The following is a 6,036-nucleotide window of genomic DNA, read 5'->3' on the forward strand; positions in this document are numbered from 1 at the left end:
CTTTCCTTCCCATGGAGATCCCTGGGACACTGTGGGGACCTCATGGAACCAAGGGGATCATTGTGGCACCACTGGAGCCCAGGGAACCAAGGGGATCATTGTGGCCCCACTGGAGCCCAGGGAACCAAGGGGATCATTGTGGCCCCACTGGAGCCCAGGGAACCAAGGGGATCATTGTGGCACCACTGGAGCCCATGGAACCAAGGGGATCATTGTGGCACCACTGGAGCCCATGGAACCAAGGGGCCATGGTGACACAGAGGCGTCTCCATGGACTCAGAGACCATTGTGGCTCTGTGGGGCCTGATGGAACCATGGAGACCATTCCAACCTTCAGGGTCTGGTGTCACCAAGGGGGCATTATGACACCTCAGGGCCCCATGGAAGCAAGGGACCATTGGGACACTGTAGGGCCCCATGGAACCCAGGGAACATGGAACAGCTCTGGCTGGCTTGGCCTCCCAGGGGCCACCTGAGAGCTCTGGCTGATCTTGGGCTGTCAAGGGCTGCCTCTCATCAGCTCCTGGAGCACTGGGGCTCTCTGCTTTCCTTGCTATGGAAAAGGGCTGTCTGACTTTTCAGATGCCCATTGCCAAAACGGGTACTCTCCCTAAAATAATTTCCTCTATGCAAGGGTATCTCACAAAACAAAACCTGCCAGCTCTGGCTGGCCTTGGCCTCTGGTGGTCACCTCTCATCTGCCCCTGAAACACTGGGGCTCTGTTCCTTCATTCCTATGGAAAAGAACCAGCCTTCTTGTCCAGGGACCATGGCCAAAATTAGAAATTGGCCTCCCAAATTCTGGATATCCAAGGATTGCTCCCAGACAAAAGTAGCCAGGACAGACAGGTCGAGCTGGCCCTGTCCTCTGGTGATTTCTTTAGACTCTGAGCCGAATGTTTTCATTTGGAAACACCTTGGAGAGGGCCCAGAGATGTCCCAAGGAGGGGTTTGGAGGCCTTGGGCCCATGAGCACTGTATAGGGACAAAGGAGCTCTGTGCTCACTGGGGTGGAGCCTGAGGACAGTGGAGCAGAGCCATGAGAGTGTTTAAAGAGCGATTTCAGGGCTGGTGGATCCTTTTGACATAGCGGAAAACAGCCAGAGAGAGAAAGAATTAACGCCAAGGGCAGCTGGGGAGGCCCAGAGTGGCTGCAGGAGAAAGGAATTTCCCTGTCAGGGCAGGGCTGTGGTGCAGCACGTCGCCAGCAGGAGCCTGGAGCAGCCCCAGGCTTTTTGTGGGCAGGCAGGGGCAGGCAGGAGGCAGAGCTGTCAGCAAAGGAAGGGCCCAGCCAGGTGGGGCAGCCGGGGGATGCCCAGAGCCTGCAGGGACAGAGGCCGGGGCAGGGACACCGTGGGACAGCCTGGGCTGCACAGGGCACAGGGATGGGCAGCAGCTGCAAGACAGCCCTGACAGAGCCAACGTGGGCAGCACTTTGGCCATGGCTGCTGGCCCTGGGCCTGAGCCAGGAGGGGACAAGTGACCCTTGCAGGCCTGGGGCCTCATTGCCTCCTTGTCCCTGCTCAGCAGCCTGGCAGGGGCCGCCCCACGCTCCTGCCCTTGGCATTGCCCATCCCCACATGCCAGGGCCCATCCCGGAAAGAGCCCTGAGCAAGGAGGGAGGGACAGGATCTGCCTGGCCAGGCCCTGGGGCTCAGGCCTTGGCCCTTTGCATTCCTGAAACAAATCCAGGTTTGCTCAGCACCAGAGACACCTTTGCCTTGTTTGTCCCCAGCTGCCATCAGTGCCTCCAGTGTTCTGCTCTCCCTGGAACCCGGGGACACTTTCTCTGTCCTGTCCCTCACAGGGATCTCTCTAAAGTACAGGAAACTTCAGTATTTCAATCTCACTGTGAGCTCTTGAGAAGTCTTTGAGCCCACTCTGAGGGACTGGGTGTGATGCAAAGAGCAGCAAAGGCCCAGAGGGTGATTAAAGTCCTTGTGCTGTGTCTGTGCTGCTGAGCTGGGCCGGGCTCCTGGCCCAGAGGCAGCTCCTGGCAAGGGCAGCAGAGCTGCAGAGAGACAGCTCTGGCCAGGAGCAGCTCCTGTGCACAGCCCAGCAGGGCTGGGGCACTGCCAGGGCCCCTCAGGGACACGAGCAGGGCACAGACAGAGCTCACAGGGGCTCAGCACTGGCCGGGGCTGTGGGATGTCCCCGCGGGGGCTGTGTCACAGCAGCACCTCTGGGGCTGTGTCCCAGAGCCACAGAGCAGCTGGGATGGCAGCAAGGGGCTGTGTGACAGCACTGAGGGGGTTGTGACATCGCAGAGCTAGCTGTGACATCACAGAAGGCGGCTCTGTGACATCACAATGTGGGTTGTGACCCAGAGTCACAGAGCAGCTGTGTGATGCCACAGAGAAGGCTGTCACATCACAGGGGGACTGTGACACCACAAATGTGCTGTGTGACATCACATCGCAGCTGAATGACATCATATGGAGGTTGTGTGACCTAACAGAGTGATTGTGTGACATCACAGGGACAGTGTGACATCACAGGGGCTGTGTGACATCACAGAGGCTGTGTGACATCACGGGGGCTGTGTGACATCACAGAGATTGTGTGACATCACATAGGGCTGTGTGACATCACAGGGGCTGTGTGACATCACGGGGGCTGTGTGAGGTCCCTGGGGAGGTCACTCTGCCCCGGCCCCCTCACAGCTCCCCCCAGAGCAGTCCAACCCTGCTCGTGCACAGCGGGGTCCCCTGTCCCCCCGGGTACCCCCGTCCCCGGCCCCGCAGCCTCCCCCAGAGGATGTTCCACGAGATCGACCCCAGAGCCTGACACGGGGACGGGGGGCCGGGGCCCTGGGGGTGGCACAGGGGGACAGGGACCTCACGGCAGCGTCCCCGTGTCCCCAGGGCCAGAGCCTGGGCCAGGGCTCCTTCACCCTCTTATAGATAAATATCATAATATTGGCTTTTTGCAAATATTAAAATGGATTTTATATGTGTGGTGTTAAAATAACCTTGTTCTAAAGATATAGTTTTTATTTCTGTTGTTAATTGAGCTTAGACATAGTAGTGAAATAGCTGATAGAAGTGTGCTTGTGTCAAACTGCCTGCTTGGATGGGATAACATCCAATGCACCCAGGATGAGGGCACCTGTACAGATCTGCCAACTATCAGCACTCCCCGTCTGAAGGCAGAGTGCACCAAGGCCCAAAACCTGGAGGTGATAAAGAGAAGGAGCCAAAACCACAGCCAAGAAACACACATGCTCTGAAAAGGCAGACCCAAGGAGGGGCCATGTAAAATCATTCCTGGAATATGTAAAGTAGTTTATGGATATGCGTGAGGCTCTATGAATATGCACCAGGCTGATGTAAGGGGAAAGGTATTTCAGGGGATCCCCAAAGGTAACAGGGTGCTCCTGGCTGAGTGCCAAGATGCACCCGGCCATAATAACCGTTGCTCCATGGTCCTGGTCTCCCATTGTCCCTTGTTAAACTTTGTGCATTTTCACAGGAGAGTGAACGTGTTTTTCACAAATGGAATCTCAAGGGAACAAGGGTCAGTTGTTAAGCCAAGGCTCTGCTTTGACCAAGTGGGGCCTCATGGGACACAGGTGCCACTGGGACATTGCCAGGTCTGCTAGGAACAAGGCTCCATTATTGCACAGTGTTACAGATGAGTAATGTCATAGTTGGGTCTCACAGTGAGGAGATAGATCCTATGTGTGTGTTAAGATGTGTAGTGATGTTATTTTCATCTGTCCCCCATAGTCCTCTTTCCCCTCCCCTTGTAATGGCCTTGGTGGTTGGGGCATTTGGGGAGGGCAGGTTTGTCACTGGAAGGCAGGCATGGCAACACCTGCTCTCCAGTCAGGGTGCAAGAAAGCATTCTCCACCAATGGACGGCCACAAAGAGTTACCTGACAGACTTTGGGTGGGGCTAGGATTACCTGATGCAACACCAAAAGCCTAAAAGGAGGAGCAGCCAATTTGTGAAGGAGCCATGTGGCTGATAGCCACGGGGTGGGGAAGGGCTCCCAGTGCTGTGATTTCTCCTGTTTCAATCCTTTGTTGTCATTTTTTTCAAGGTTGAATCACCCTTAAAATTTTAAAAGTAGCGGTCATGTCTCACAGACAGCAAGGCCTCAGGGCGCCCAGGAGAGCGGCGTGACAATGACATCTTGGGGAACCAAGTGTCACCTGCAAACACAACGGGGCCTCATGGAAGCCAGGGGCCACTTGGATATTGCCAGGGCAGGTGGAACTCAGTGTCCATTGTGACACAGCACAGCCTCGTGGAACTCAGCAGAGCATTGGGACAGCCTGGAATCTCATGGAGCCAAGGCTCTGCTTTGGCAAAGTGGGGCCCACAGGACACAGGTGCCCCTGGGACATTGCCAGCTCTTGTGGAACCCAGTGTCCACTGTGACACAGCAGAACCTCATGGAAACACGGGGGCCATTGTGACGCAATGGAATCCCATGGAAGCAAGTGTCAGTTGTGAACGCAGCAGGGCCTCACAGAACCCAGGGGCAACGGGGACCGTGCTGTGGCTCGTGGGAGCAAGGGGCTATTGTGACCCAGCGGGGCCTCCTGGAACCCAGGAGAACATTGTGGGCCCATGGATCCTCATAGAAGCACGGCCCCATTGTGACAAAGTGCAGCATCACAATGGTCTCCTGGGTTCCATGAGTCCTCGCTGTGTTTAGAATTGACACTTGGCTCCCCAAGATTCCATGGCATCCCTCTGCTCTCCTGTGATTTGAGGCTGTGCTGTGTCACAATGGACACTTGCTTCCTCCAAGGCTGGAGATGTCCCAGTGGCACTGGGCTTCCATGAGGCCGCGCTTTGTCACAATGGGGCCTTGCTTCCATGAGATTCCATTGTCCCACAATGGTCTCCTGGGTGCCACAAGGCCTGCCTTTGTCACAGTGGAACCTTGCTTGCACGAGCCCTAGCAATGTCCCAGTGGCACAGGGGTTCCATGAGACCCTGCCGTGTCACAATGGGCCCTTGGTTCCATCAGGTTCCATTGTGTCACAAGGCTCTCCAGGGTCCCATGAGGCCTTGGTCTGACACAGTGGTGTCTTGTTCCTACCAGGCCTGACAATGTCCCTGTGGCACCTGTGTCCCATGAGGCCCCACTTGATCAAAGCAGAGCCTTGCTCCCATGAGATTCCCCTGTGTCACAATGTTCTGCTTGGTTTCATGGGAACCTGATGTGCTGAAAATTGATCCTTGGATCCCAGAGATTCCATTGCATCATGGCTGTGTCCTTGGTTCCATGAGGCCCAGCTTTGTCACAACTGGACCTTGGTTCCATGAGATTTCATTGTATCACAGCAGTGTCCTTGGTTCCATGAGGCCCTGCTGGGTCACAGTGGAGCCTTTGTGCCATTCGTTTCCATGGTGCCACAATGGTCTCCAGCATTCCATGAGGCCACGCAGCAAAAGAGTGGACCCTTGAATCCATGAGTTTCCATTCCATCAGGATGATCTCTTGCATTCCATGAGGCCCTGCTGTGTCACTAAGGAGCCTTAGTTCCATGTGTTCCCTTTGGGACACCATGGTCTCCAGCGCTCCATGAGGCTGAGCTGTGAAACTCTTGATTTTCAAATTGTAAAAGTTCAATAGTAATAAAATGGTTATAAAAATAGTAGTACAATTAGAGAAATAATAATTTGGACAATTTGAATTAGGACAATATGAGACAATAGAGAGAAAGGGTTATGGAGGTCCGGGTACCTTTTTCTGGGCACCACGAGTCCGAAAAAGGACACCCGTTAACAAAGGATTAACCCTTAAAAACAACAGCCTGTTGCATATTCATACACTTCATCCATGATGCATAAATTCCATTCAAACACAGGATTCTGTCTGGGCAGTGCCACCTTCTTCCTCCGAATCCTAACAGCGCCTTTGAGGCGGGAAGAAGTTCATTTCTTCTGAGAAGAGGGCAATAAATTCTTTTTCTCTGAAAGATTTAGGTGTCCTGTGGCTGCTATCTCACTGCAAGTCCTTTCTGTAAAAAAATAATCCTACATAGCATCATTTATATTTTAACATTTTTTATAACC

This window comes from Agelaius phoeniceus, chromosome 28 (assembly GCF_051311805.1).
Source record: "Agelaius phoeniceus isolate bAgePho1 chromosome 28, bAgePho1.hap1, whole genome shotgun sequence".
NCBI classification, from domain to species: Eukaryota; Metazoa; Chordata; class Aves; order Passeriformes; family Icteridae; genus Agelaius; species Agelaius phoeniceus.